Source organism: Protopterus annectens, chromosome 2.part2 (assembly GCF_019279795.1).
Source record: "Protopterus annectens isolate FY-2018-M chromosome 2.part2, PAN1.0, whole genome shotgun sequence".
In the NCBI taxonomy this organism is placed as follows: Eukaryota; Metazoa; Chordata; order Ceratodontiformes; family Protopteridae; genus Protopterus; species Protopterus annectens.
The window spans coordinates 727,163,019-727,178,079 of record NC_056730.1 but is presented as its reverse complement, the minus strand read 5'-3'; the positions used below and the strand labels follow the sequence as shown (position 1 = coordinate 727,178,079).

Below are 15,061 nucleotides of genomic sequence, written 5' to 3'. Positions count from 1 at the left end.
TGGGCCCACTCTTGTTTGGCATCTACTTTTCCGAAGTACAAGCAAACACAGGAGGGTTATGGCTGACAAAGTTTGCAGATGACTGCAAACTGGCCATAGTAGAAAACACATCTGACACAGATATCCTTCAGAAGGGTCTCACAGAAACGGATAACTGGTGCCAGAGCCATGGCCTAAAGTTAAATGCCAAAAAATGCATAGTCATACCCTTCGGGAAAAACAAGGTTACCCCTAGCTACCAAATAGGTGGCAATCCACTGAGTACAGAATAAGTTATCAGGGACCTGGGGACCCAGGTTGATAGTAGTCTGTCATTCGACACCCATGTAGCTAAAGTAGTTAGGAAGACCTTCTACATTGCCCACCTTATCATGAAGGGATTCTCATCTAGATCAAGGGAGGTCATAGTCTCCCTATACTCATCACTCATCAGACCAATGATTGAGTACAATGCCCCATTCGAATGTATCTGACCCGACACTTGCAGCAGCTGGAGAGGCCACAAAGTTCCTCACCAAAAGGATAAAGGGTCTCAAACATCTGTCCTATGCTGCCCGACTGAAAGAACTCCAGCTCTATTCAGTCGCACCGCTTGCTCAGAGGTGACCTTTGCCTAACATACAAGGCCATGTCAAACCCAGATTTGATGAATATGCTTCACCTCAAAAATCTAGATCCGTCAGAGCCACAAGGGCGGGAGACTTAAACCTCGACACGGCTATTAATAGGACGTGCTGGAGGGATAGATTCATCACCCAAAGACTCCCTATGCTGTGGAATAAAATCCCGGTATATGTGAGGCAGAGCACCTCGCTGGCCTTGTTCAAGAGAAATCTTGACCAATGGATGGGAGATCGCAGATATACCCCAGGGATTACCTCAGTGTCACTGCTCAACAGAGGCACAGCAAAATAATGGGTATAGTTCCCCATACTAAAGGGGTGGCGTAAGCCACAAAACTATGGGCTAGGCTTGTAAATGCCCTCGGGCAGATAGCCTAGTATGAACCTATGAACATACAATAAATGCAAATATTCTCCTTTATTAGAAAAATTTGGGAAGAAAACTTGCAGGTCAATGGATTAATATTTAACTCAACCTTTGGCAGAAAGGAGGGGTTAGTCTGAAAAGATACTCTGTGGAAAATTATGCAAGGTGGTTTTACGCAAAAGGTCTAATTTTGAAATTCTTCTCGCAGAGGTAATGGCTACCAAGAATAAAGTCTTCCAAGACAAGAATTTCATATCGTGAGTGGCAACAGGCTCCAAGGGATGACTAGTCAACGCTTGTAGGACCAACATCAAATTCCAAGGTTCTCCGGCTCTTTGAAGGTTAGTTTTATATGTAGGACTCCCTTTAATAAAGTTTTACAGAAAGTGAGATACTAAAGAGGAATCTTGGAAACCATTATGGAAGTTTGAGACAGCTGTTAAATGGACCCGTGCTCCAACACCGAATTAATCTGAACTGAAAAGGCGTCAAAGCCCTTTTTCTACAGACCAAAAAACAAATCTGCTCCTTTTACTATAAATTTTTCTGGCAGACAGCTTATGGGAAGCCAAAAATATTTTTCGTACAGGGGAAGATGGGTTATTTTGCCTGGCAATTACTGGAAGTGGAGGTATCAAGCTGTCAGCTTGAGGCATGATAGGTTTGGATGGATCAAACCCTGAGGGTGCGACAGTAATCCTGGAGTTGGATCCAGAGATCACGGTCAGTGAACCAGGTGAGGCCAAAGGAAAGGAAACTAGACTTGTCTGAGCCAACAGGGTCCAATGAAGATTACTTTGATTCTCAGCCGAAGTGCTTTCTTTAGAAATTGTGGAATGAGAGGAAAGTATGGAATGCATAAACAGTCCCGGGTCCAATCATGTACTAGAGCATCTCTCGGGACTCAGGATTAGGGAAAAGTAGCTACTGCATTTGTAGTTGGTGGGAGACGCAAGTAGATCACAGCAAGGCTGACCCCAGTGACAGAAAATCTTCGTCGCTACTTCAGGAATGACGGACCACTCGTGAGACGGGACAGAAAGTCTGCTCAGCTTGTTCACAACCACATTGGAATTCCCAGGAATGTTCACTGCAACCAGAAAGCAGTTGGAAGCAATCGCCCATTGCCAAACTCTCATGGCTTCCCAACACAATGGGCAAGATCTGCCCCCCCCATTTGACATATCAGACAGACAGGTTGTCTGACTGGATAGAAACTGTCCACAATGGGAAGGCAGACTGGAATGCTTGCAATGCCAGAAGCACCACCCTCTCATCTAGGGCACTGATATGCAAATTGGCCTCTAAGAGGGACCAAGTGCCTTGGACTCTTTCCCTGAAAATGCCCCCACCCCATCAGGGACGCATCTGTGGTCACTACAGCCTTGAGCTGAGAGAGTGAGAAGGGAGGACTCCATAATTCCATTTCTGGCTTCATCCAATTCAGATCTTGCTTGCAGAGCTTTATTATGCAGACTGGGTAGGGGACATGGGATGTGTCAATAGGGACCACTGTGATCCAGGGAGCCACTGTAGAAATCTCATATGGAATCTTGCTAGGGGAACTAATAGTAATCGTTGCTGCCACTGAGCCCAGCAGTTGAAGTACTGAATGAGCTGGGACTTTGTCCTGAGAGAGTATCACTGAGTTGAGATCTTAGCCTCTGAAGCCTGTGAAGAGGAAGGGCAACCAGGCAAGAGACCTTGTGTTGAATGTTGCTCCTATGAATTCTAGGTTTTGAGTAGGTGCTAGTTTTAACTTATCCATTTACTGCGATCCCCAAGAGTAGTGCTAGCTGTACAGTGTAGTGCAAGGTGAAAAGCAGTAGATGCTTGGTGGGGGCAGTAAGGATCCAATCGTATAGATATGGAAACACCTGGAATCCTTGTAGTCTCTAGTGAGCTGTTACTACTGCCATACATTTGAACACACTGAGGGCTATGGAGAGACCAAAGGGCACCGCTTGAAACTGGTAGTGATTGGCTCCCAGCCAGAAGTGGAGATATCTTCTGGAGTTTGTCCATTTTTCTATGGCAGTATGCATCCTAAAGATCTATCGAGCACAGTCTTTCCAGAAACGGGAGGATAAACTGAACTGTGGCCATCCAGAATTTGGTATGTCTGACTAACTTTAGTATGCCAAGGTCCAAAAAGTACAGTTTTGTACCTACCATAAATGTAGATATTAGAGTGCTAATACAGCTGCAGTCATAACAGATGGGTTTTCCTGCCGTCAGGCGGGTCCTCGGTCGGCCGAATTCCAAAGTCTAGGTCCGGCATCGGTTGTAGTCACTTCTTCCCTGACGTCAGTGCGACAGGGGTATAAAAGAACCAGCAGACGCCATTTTCTTCTTGCCCCAGATGTCAGGTGCCCCCAGAAGGAAGGCAAAACATAAATTTATGTAATAAAGCAAATGCAATATAATCAAAAAACAGTAGTTGCAAGCAAATACATCATAAAAGAATACCCCAATGAGGTTGTATGAGGAGGTGTTAGCCATTAGAGTGTTAGCCTGTCCCAAGAGGGGAAGGAGGGAGGGAAACCTGGACTGCAGCTGTATTAGCACTCGAACATCTACATTTATGGTAGGTACAAAACTGTACTATGTTCATCGTGCATACAGCTGCAGTCATAACCGATGGGTAGAATCCCAATGCTAATAAAGGGGTGGTAGGCACTAAGTGGAACTAGGTGGAGTCAGGATGCCCTGCAAGACTGCAGTGGCAAAGCCCGCTCTAGTTTTGGAGTATAATGGTAGGTGATGGTGCTTGGAGAAAGTATGTACAGAACTCCAAGTGGCTGCTTCCAAAATATCTTTAGTAGGAACCCCCCTGAGGAAAGCTGCAGAGGTAGCTGTGGCCCTTGTGGAGTGAGATCTGATGCCTGTAGGTGCAGTTTTACCATGAAAAGAGTAACAAAAGCGTATGCAGTGGGCTATACATTTTGAGATGGTCTGTTTGGAAATAGGCTTCCCTTGAGCACCTGTAGCATAGGACACAGAATTGCTCTGTTTTTCTGAAAGGCTTTGTTCTGTCCAAATAAAGGAGCTGTCTGTGAATGTCCAAGGAATGCAGTAGCCTCTCCCCTTTGTTTTGTGGATTAGGGTAAAAGGTAGGCAAGTGGATAGCCTGATTCAAGGCTACCCTGGATACTACACCTTTGGCATAAATGAAGGATTGATTTGTAAGGAAACTCTGTCCTGATGGAAAATGATGAAAGGCTGCACAGCCATGAGGGCTTATAGTTCCAAAACCCTGCGTTGCTGAGGTGATAGCTAGAAGGAAGGCTGTTTTCCATGACAAATATTGCAGATCTGTTGAAGCAGCTGGCTCAAAAGGAGGCAGGGTTAGTTTTTCTAGAATGAAATTGAGGTCCCAAGCAGGTACTGGTTGCTTCCTTGGGGGTTTTATATTCTTAGCCCCTCTGAGGAACTGTCTTAAGAGAGGGTGAGAGAATAAAGGAGGATCAGTGTTGTACTCTGCAGAAATGGCTGAGGCATGGATTTTGATGGAGGAGAATGAAAGTCCACTGCTTAGCAGCTCAGCTAGGTACTGTAGTATTTGAGGTAAATTCAGTATTCCAGGATTCTGATCCTTTTTCTGATTCCAGGCACAAAACAGTTTCCATTTTGCGGAGTAGGCTTTTCTAGTAGAAGGCCTTCTGGCCTCCAAAATGACATCCTGCACCTCCTTGGAGAGTAGGGTCTGCTGTGAATTTAAGGAATCCTCCATGCGGCTAGATTGAGTGTTTTCAGCTGACTGAAGTGTTTTGAAGGTGTGCTGAGTCAATAGAAGAGGCATTAGAAGCAGGATCCATGGTGGAGAATGAGTCAGGCTCCTCAGGAGTGGGTACCAGTGTTGTCTTGGCCAGTCTGGAACAATGAGAATCATCTTTGGTCTGTCTGCTCTGCCTTTTAATAGAACTTTGGCCAGCAGTGGAAGAGGTGGAAAGGCATGAACAGTCATTGTTGTCCAACTGAAAGAGTGCGTCCACTTTCCAGGCCTGTGGATGAAAGGTCCTAGAGCAGAATTTTGTCAATTGGTAATTTCTGTGGGTGGCAAAGAGATCTACGTCTGGCCTTCCCCATGCTTGAATTATCATTGTAAAAACTTGAGGATGCAACTTCCATTCGTGTGGATCTGCTATATTTCTGCTCAGGTTGTCTGCCAGTGTGTTTTCCTTCCCTGGCAGGAATTGTGCTTGAAGTTGGATTTGCAATTCCAGAGCCGTGTTCCAAAAGGACACGGCTAGTCTGCACAGGGGGGTATGAATGAGTTCCTCCCTGTTTGTTTATGTACCACATCACTGTGGTGTTGTCTGTTCTTATCAATAGCTGGCCTGGATGCAGTAGGTCTTTGAAAGCCATAATAGCATTTATTACTGCTAGCATTTCCTTTTGATTGATGTGTAGGTGCTTTTCTTTTTGTGACCATTTGCCCTGAATGCACCGATCTGTCATGTGCGCCCCCCCCCCAGGCGTAGTCCGAGGCGTCTGTTGTGATGACTTGATTTGCTTGAGGCTTGCAGAATGGGAGACCTATGTTTCTTTGGCATGCTTGAGCCAACCACAGAAATTCCTTTTGAAGACATGGAATCAGTGGTATGATTGTTTCCAAACTGTGGCTGTGTTGCGACCATAAGTTTTTTAGGTACCATTGAAGTTTCCTCATATGCAGCTTTGCACATGGGATTAGCAGGATGCAAGATGCCATGAATCCCAGAGCCTGCAGGATTTTCCTTGCAGTCAGCCTGGTGAAGGTTGCCCGTTTTCTGAAGTATTGAGTTAATTGCCCTTGTTTCTCTGGCGTGAGGTAGGCCCATCTGGGTGTTTGTATCCAAGCTGGCACCCAGGAAAATTATTGTTTGAGAGGGTATTAGTCTTGACTTTTTTGTTGACTGTGTATCCCAGAGACTTCAACAACATTACAAACGCCAGGTGTTTCAGAAGAGTGTGTTTGCTGTCCGCTTGGATCAGGCAGTCGTCCAAATATGGGTATATTTGTATCCCTTGAAGTCTACAGAAAGCAATTACTGATGCCAGACATTTCGTGAACACTCTGAGCGCAGTAGATAAGCCAAAGGGCAATGAAGAGAATTGATAATGGGATGAACCTGCAAGAAATCTGAGGTATCTTCTGCAATCTTGTCTGATTGGGACATGCAGGTATGCCTCCTTGAGGTCCAATGTTACCAGCAAAGACTTCTTGCCCAGCATGGGAAGAAGCTGCTGTAATGTGAGCATCTTGAACTTTGGTACGAGTAAATGTGCGTTTAGGATGGATAGGTCCAAAATAGGTCTCCAATCTTTGCCCTTCCTAGGTACCAGGAATAGTCTGGCATAAAAACCTTAACCCTGTTCTTGTGCAGGTACCTCTTGAATAGCTTTCATGCCCATGAGATCTGAAATTTGTTTTTGTGCCTCTGCCCTTTGATTGTGTGGCAGGTTTGGCATGCCTCTCATTTTTGGAAGGGTGTGAAAGAGGAATCTCTAGCCTCTGTCTATAATGTCCAGGATCCATTTGCCTTTTGTGACAATATGCCAGTTTTTCGAAAATGCCAGTTTTCCGCCTAAAGGTGCTGCCATTTGAGCCTTGCAATGTGCAAAGGGGAAAGTCATTGGGTCTGCTTTCTGAATGGCTGTGAACAATCCTCACCCCCTCTTGGTGTAGGTGTTTGCCATTGTCTGCCTCTAAATGATCCTTGAGATTGCCCTCTACCTCTCGGGCGCCTGTATCTACCTCTGAGGTCTGTCCGTGGCTGGAAAGGACCAATTTTTTGCAGGCCAATTTCTACGGAAACGAGGCGGTTGTACCTGTAGGAAATATTTCACTGTTTGCATTGATTTTGCCTTCTCCTCCATTTTCTTTAATACCTCCTCAGCTTTAACACCAAACAATACATCTTTTTGAAGAGGTGCATCTAGCAATTTAGCTTTGACATGATCTGGTAAGGTTTGCTCTTTGAGCCAAGCATGTCTACGTATGACTGATCCTGTAACAGCAGCTCTACAAGAGGCCTCTAAAGCATCAAAACCACATTGCAAGGTATGTTTACCCACTTGCTCTGCACTATGCAACAAATCCTGCAACTCCTTCAAGTCTGGTTGTTTAGGTTGTGACATTTTGCTTTTCAACTGAGATAACAAAAACTGTTGATACTTTAACATATGGAACCGACAGTTTAATGTCCCCATGGTTAAAGTGGCCGAGGTGTATACTTTTTCCCCCCACCTTTCTAAAGCACTGGAATCTCTCTCTGAAGGTAATGGATTTTTGGCAGTGGAGGCCTTAATTCCCTTGGGACCCTGTGAAATAGTTTCTGGGTCAGCTGCATGGGTTTGTATAGGAAATGGTGTGAATCAGGAACCCGGTAATACCCGTCAGGTTTGACTGGAGCTGGAGGTAAAGAATCTGGGTTAAGGCTGGCCTCTGAATACACATCTAGTATGTCTAAGACAGGAGGTATAGCCAGAGGCCTGTGCTGAGGGAGCAAGAGGAAATCCCTGAGCCTTTTCTTGGAGTCAGAGTACTCTTGGCCTTCCCAGTGGAAGTGTTCCCTCAAGGTATGCAAGGTTTCCCCAAAAGAGTAATCCTCAGGGGGGGAGATAGAGGGAATGGACTCCTCTGCATCAGAATCTTCAAAAGGGGAGTAAGAATGTTCCTGGTCCTCAATGTTCTGAAGTAATGGAGGCCTGGTCCGAGGAAGGGTATTCTTCCTCCACTCTGGGCCTTTTGTCCGAGGGGGGGTGAGAACCCCTGATAAGAGTAATCAAATCCTCAGCCATTTTGAGCATCTGCTTTTTAGGCATGGGGCCTTGAGAGGGGCCCTGTGGGGCTTGTCTTTTAGAATGCATGGCTGCTTTAGATTTAGTGTAAGCCTTAATGGAAAAAGAAGGTGGCCTGAAGACACCTTGAGAGGTGGCAGGCCTGTCTGAACTCAGTTTCCCTGCCAAGAGTGGCTTCAGTATCTGTAGTCGGGGTGTGGGCCAGAGAGCCTGCGACCTCGGGCACAGAAGACACCGCTAATGAAATGTCATCGGTAGTCAGGGGCTGCGTAGGCGCCTCGCTGAGAACCGGAGCACATGTAGTCTGCTTTAGCGTGGTGTCGGTAGAAGTCGTGGACCTCTTATGTCGGTCCTTATCTTTACATCGTTTACTCAAAATTGGAGTCGGAATATCTGACGACATGTTGTAATTAAACTTTTTGCCAAAATAGTGTTGGGTGAACTCCACCCGACGCTTAATAGTGCGTCTGAATGTAGCACAAAAACGACAGGCCGAGACGTCGTGGTCTGGGCCTAAGCAAGGTATACAGAGGGAATGGAAAAACTTATGCGGTATTTGCTTCCCACATGAAATGCAATTAACTTTGTCTGACATCGGTCTGAGCCAAGAAAAGTTTCCCCAACGGGGTACTTAGCTTTCAAGAAGTCTTCGGTTGAAAAATATTCGTAATCTCAGGAGCTGGCCGACCGGCACTTGCGAACTGCTTCGGGCACCGTGCGGCAAGAAAGACTGATGAAAATGGCGTCGGCTGGTTCTTTTATACCCCTGTCACACTGTCAGGGAAGAAGCGATGACAACTGACGCCGGACCTAGACTTTGGAATTCGGCCGACCGAGAACCCGCCTGACGGCAGGAAAACCCATCTGTTATGACTGCAGCTGTATGCACGATGAACATCTGGCCTTCAGTCCCGTCTTTTTTTGGCACTAAAAAGAACCTAGAGTAAAATCCAAATTCTATCTGGTCTGGTGGGACTATCTGGAGGACTCTTTGGAGCAGCTTTCGAATTTCTTGAGCAGAGTCCCTCAAACTGGGTGAACGTCAGAGATTTGCCTTTTCAACCTCTGCTAAAATTCGAAGGGGATGTGGTAACCTCTGGTAACCGTCTGCACCCAAAAATCTGTTATGGAATGCCAGGCTAAGTGGTGCAGAGAACAGTTCCCAGACTGCTTCCAGAGGCAAGCGATCGGGCCACTCTTCAGTAGTGCTGGTAGGGCTGCCTGGAAAAGGAATATCTGAACCCCTGGTTACATGGACCCCTTTTGCCTTGAGGAGTGTGGGGGGGGGGGTCTTCCAGATGAGTTCCCCCTCTGTCCCAGGGAGAAAACTTGCCACGTGTGTCATGGAAAGGCCCTTGAGATTTTCTGAACTACATCTTTCCATTCCTTTAATTCCTAGAGTAGGATCAGTGGGGAGTGGAAAAACATATGCCCACAGCAGATAGGGTCTTGGTGTCCTCCTTGCACCTGGCTAGTATGTCTAACTTTTAAACCAAAGAGGGAGGAAGCATAAATGGGAGTGGTGACAAAGGAAGACTTGAAAGGGTCTGCAAAGTCGCACAAGGGCATCCAGTCGTGATGTCTCATGACAACACCTGCACCCGCTGCTCTGGCTGCCCCCTCGGTTATATGTGCAATCAACCGCATGGAGTTAGATATGGATTCCAGGGTGGCAATCTGTGAAGCAACTTTGTCACATACCTCATCAGATACTGCTCCTGAGGTTCCTGAGAGTTCTGTGATCGGGCCTCTCTGGAGGGAGGTAAAATGTGTCAAACAGTTCAATGACCGTATAGCAAAGTATGAAGTGTAAACCTGCTTCCCTAGTCTGTCCACCGTCTGAGACTCCCTGTTTGGAGGATGGACAGTGGGACTTCTCTGCGAGTTCCTTACTTATGGCCGACACCACCACCACAGCATCTACTGCCAAGCCTTTGGACCAATGGGGCTAATCCTCTGGAGGGGAGAAGATTTGTCTGGTCTCCAGGGGACTGGCTCAAGTGTCAGGGTCCTTCCAGGCAGTTGCACGGTGAGCTTGACCAACCCATCTGCGGGTGGGGTCACCTAGGAAGTGGAGGGTTGAGCACGGAAAGCCTGCAAGAATACAGATTCTCAGAGGAAGGGTTTGTGGGCTTCTGGACACCCCTCTGTTTCAGGATCTCCAGAATGACATCCTCAGGGGATGGCCCGTGGGGACCCTTCCCCTCATTGTAATCTGTATCTTCGGTGAGATTCCTCAGGGGAATCAATGTGCTTCCTCTTGCACGATCTCTTATAGGGTGGCTCTTCAGGGGGAACGTGTGAAAATGACTCCTAAGAGTGTGTACCCTGCAGTAGGGTATCTTGCTGCTATCATACCTGATGTCCCAGTGCAGTGGACTGTCAAGCTGCGAACCAGAGGGCATGCACTTGTGATATTCTGGCACCGAGGGAGCCAACTGCGAGCCTGCAAAGGCAAGTGCCCTCTCCATAACCTGGAAGTCAGGCCCATCCGAAGAGGGATGGGAGCCCGAAAATGGGAAAGAACCTCGGAACCAGGGTCACATCCCACTCTGAGCCCACCTCCAGGAAAGGAGCTGCAAGAGGACTCCACTGCCAAAGCAACTGGAACTGTAGATGGCACCATAAGAAAAAAAAAAACGGTGCTGTACTAGGGGTCACTGTGCCGATAAACTAGTCACTGTCTCGAGGGTGGATCGGCTCCGACTGAGCTGTGCTCCACAGGCTAGGTTCCTGAACCACAGTAAGATCTACCAGTGGAACTGAAGCTGGAACCAGGATAGGAGTCTGAATTAAAGGCTCCAATTCCTGGGGGAGGTTGAAGGAGGAACATATGTTGGGAATCTGTGGAGAGAAAACCTCTGCTCAAGGTGGTAGGGAGGTTCTAGATGGAACTGGGATGCCTCTGACCACTAGAAGCTGATCCACTAGTTTCACTACATCGAAAGGCTCCTGGTTGAATGAATTAACATCCCTGATGGAGATTCAGGCCAAGCAAGGAATGGACTTGGTTGCTGTCCAACAAAGGAGTCAGCAGATAGAAAATATTGGGTTCTGGTTAATGCCTCGACCTTCTGCACCATGGTCAGAAGACCAGAAGGTTGTGATTGGGGGGGGGGGGGCAGTTTTTAAAGGAGAAATTATTTTTGGTGCCAAAAGGGTCTGCGGTACAGTGGAAGGGGGGTCAGTACTGTGGGAACATTAGTACTTGTCGGTTCCGTGGTGAAGGACAGCACTGTTGATGGAGTTTCAGACTCCGGTGCCAAGACAGGTGTCAGTCATTTTTGCATGTTTTGGTTTCGGTTCCATATGAACCTGGGCCTTTGTTTTTTGATTCTTGAGAATGAGGAAAAGCCCCAGAGAAAAGGGTTTTTAAACTACCTTTTAAGATAATTTTTTTCTTGCACTCAGATAAGGTGCAGGCACTAAAGCCCTTACAGTGCTCACAAGGAGGTGGAACCTGTAAATGTGGTACTCCTAGTCAACAGTACTCCTAGTCAACACAGAGGAGATATGCCCATCAGTTTGGCATCTTCCTGCTACATTTATCCACACTAAGACCCATAGTGCCCTTTTTGTCCATTATAAAAAAATCCAATCAACAGTACACAGAGCAAAGAAAAATAGTAAACAGGCAAAGCAGTAGAGATTGTCACAATAGGCTACAGACACGCAACAAAGGATTTTTTTTTATATTACAAAAAAATGGAATACCACCCAAAGGGTAAAGGGAAAAGAACCAACGATGGCATTTGAAATACCCAAGGGAAAGGGAGGGGCCTGTACCAACGAAGGTACTAAGAAATACCAGTAAGGTAAAAGGGAAAGAATTTCACTCACAGGTAGGAAAGTATCAAGTATGAATAAAAGGATTATAGGCGATTATAAAGGTAAATTGTAAATAAATTAAAAAAACTTATGAGAGCTAGCCTGATGCATCTTGAAACTACATGGCAAATAAGATCAGGAGAGGGGCACTATGCGTAACCTTAGCTTGAGAGTTTTTGGCTGGGGCGAGCTTGTTATATCGGCAGAGTCGGTTCAGAGGATGGAACTGAGACCCATCACTCACGACTGAATGAAGATTATCAGATTGGTAGTTCTGTCCTTGCCACAATCATTCACTCCTGAGAACTACTTATACACCATTAGATTCTTCTGGAATAGGGCCCAATTATTCTTCTGGAAGAAATGGACTCTTACCAATACACTTTTCAACTTCCTCAAATGGTACCGGTTCCACTCATATGAAATGGAACAAAAGACTAAATGTATGCATCCTGTTTGCACATCTACGCTAGGTCCTTGCTCTTCTACTCTGAGCCCATGTTGCAAAGCACACAGCCATCTGGCAATAATGGTCACTACAGTTTTGGCTGCAATGACATACTAGGGCCTTCTAGTCCCAAGATACCCAGCAAACTGGAAGTTCATCGGAGAAGTCTTAAAATCAATTTTTGAGAGAAACCACTTTCTGCTCTGTTCATGCATTAATGAAGCTGGTGGCCAACTGAGACCTTTATTATACCCAATGACAGCAGTTCCACTTCAGTGGTGTTGGGTGAGCTTGACGCTTTAAGTCTGTGACCAGCCACTCCATTAATTTTATCATGTTTCACTCTCCATTACATACTACATCAACTAACACCTCCTTTACATAACCTCCTCTTACAATGCACATCAAAGCCCACAAATAAAAGCATCAGTCTCCTTGGGGTTCTATCATTGCAGCAAGTACTTTCTGAACACATACAGCAAATGCACAATTTGTTAAAAATATATACTTTTCCAGATTCCTTCAAAAGACAAAACCGTCAAGTTCATGGTTACATACAATATGCATCATGTGAACAGCAATTAATTTTCTCTTGCCCATTCCTATAATCAGTACAACAAGTTTATGGGCAAAAATCACTAACAATATGTGGAACGTTTAAGTAGCCTACACGTTCAACAAACTCAATGTCATTAGAAAAGCTTACATTAAACAAAATAGAAGGCCCCACTAATAGTCTTTTATTTCAACTTTTCTCACTAAGGTCACTGCCTCATTTGACTTACCAGACTCATTCTCAAACTTTTCTAGAATGTATATTGCATTAGAGAGCTTTCCCTCTGCAGCTTCCATTGAAAATGGGTTACTCTCATCATGGCATCCAGGCCAACAAACATGAGTTTCCTTCAGTTAATTTCTTACTCTAAAAAGGCTTGAGGGAAATAACTTAAGGATCTACCACATTCATTTCAACACTCAATCAAGCAGCTTAACTTCAAATGATAATGCTATGGAAAGCATTTTTCACATAATCAATGCATCAAATGTGAAATCACTTTCATTATATAAAATGAAGGAAATGGCACATGGTCAAAATCATCTTTCCCCAAATGACCCCACTAACATGTGTGCACTCTCAAGCTACAGTTCTCAGCAAAACGGTTTAAATATCCAATATCGTAAGGACAATTTGCACATTCAACCCTCCCTGTAATAGCTATTTTGTCAATTTTTTTCAACAGTAAAAAAAATTTTTTTTAATTTATTTTTTACATATCCCCAGATATACATATGCTTGACTGAACATCTGGTAATACGACTTTGTACGAATGCTTTCATTATCAAACAATGAACAAAGATTAAATTCACTCACTCCCCCAGCCCTGATCATAAGAATATATCATAAAGGTCCACTTACCTGGTATTCTTTTGAGCCGGCTGCACAGCTCTTTCGTTCTGCATCAAGCTTCACAAACTTTCTAGTAACACTTTCAACCCTTGCATGCAAGTGCCTATATTCATCATATTCAGCATTGAAGTCATCTTTATAGTTCTGACGTTGTTCGTATGAGGCAATAGCTTTGTATTTACTGTATAAAAATAAATACACATTTAATGTCATTCTAGACTAAATTACCACTTATCTACAAAATATCTGCAATTACATCAAAGAGCTTCAATATGGCTGGTCTCCCAAAGGAAGCAGAAAACAGTGTCAGCATATAAAACATTTTCCTAGGAAAGGGCTACCACACTTTTCAGCTCGTGTATTTGCATGTCTGTGCACGAATGTAAAAATGCATTAAGTGACATTATATAGATATCAATGTAAAAATGTATTAAGTGACATCATATGGATATCAAAGAATTGGGGTATCTACACAAAACCCAAGATTATTGATATGCTAGAAGGCTGACTGAATTTTTCTGAAAGAGGAAAAGTGGTATACTGTCGCAAAAGAATTAGCACTGTGCAAGCAGTATGCTAGCACTGTAAAAGTAAAGTAAAATCACACCTGCAGGACTAACATGACCAGCTCTGACAGATACTATGGAATACAGTGAAACAGGCTGAAATATAAAAAAAAGTCCTTCTAATCAGCATAAGTATCAGTTAACTATTCTCAGGTCATCCTCTTATTCACCTTTTCACATTCTGCGGTCTTACACCAGCTGCTCGTCACTCTCCTCTGGCAACTACTTCCAATAACAGAGTATACTTTAAGCACTTTACTGAATTATCACTTCTGACAAGCACATTTACATAAAGGTAATCAAACTGTACAAAGTTAAAATTAAACATTATGCTTCATATATACTGCTATATCAAATAATCCAATATACTGCTACATCATATAATCCAAGCAACATTACATAAATTATTCAATTCCTGCCCCTTTTTTAAAAGGACTTTTTTTAAACTACAACTTACGACAATCATACATTTACGTAAATGAAAACAAACCACACAGACAATCCTAGTTGCAAGCATTTTGCATCACAAACCATATGGACACTCCCAGTTGCTACATCACTTGAGCCATTAAGAGTATATTACAATAAATTAACAGTTGCAAAATCAAAGCAGTAAAACACTTACCACCTTGTTTAACAGGGATTCATGCTTTACTGACCACAACTGTCGCCAAATCATGTAAATGTATTTTAAGCAGGTTAATGAATCATGCATACCTGCCTAAACCTTTTAAAACATTTCTGTTAAAGACAGCTGCAGTCCAATACGCTTGGAACTTTGCTAATGACCCTTTCCATATCAGCACGAGTACTACAAAGTTTCTTCCTCAGAGGTCAGTCAACTAACTGCTTTGAAGAAATGTATACCAGATGATGCACCAAGATAAAACATTTGTTTACATCAAAAAACTCTGCTACAGAGAAACTAAGTGACTGGATGACCAGGAGCACTATCAGGGTAAATGGCTTTCTCACAGTTGCATATAGGTAAATGGAGACTGAGAAATCAAGTTCAGAATTACATCACGCTAACCC

The 15,061-nt window shown here is 44.4% G+C and overlaps 1 long non-coding RNA gene across 1 annotated transcript in view; it reads right to left on the bottom strand.

The window, feature by feature from the left end:
- Window positions 1-13,640, bottom strand: part of LOC122795788 — a 124,063-nt gene extending 110,423 nt beyond the window's left edge. Inside the window, exon 1 of the long non-coding RNA XR_006363855.1 lies at window positions 13,470-13,640. This is a non-coding gene — a long non-coding RNA (uncharacterized LOC122795788). The remainder of the gene's footprint in view (window positions 1-13,469) is intronic.
- Between the last annotated feature and the right edge of the window lie 1,421 nt (window positions 13,641-15,061).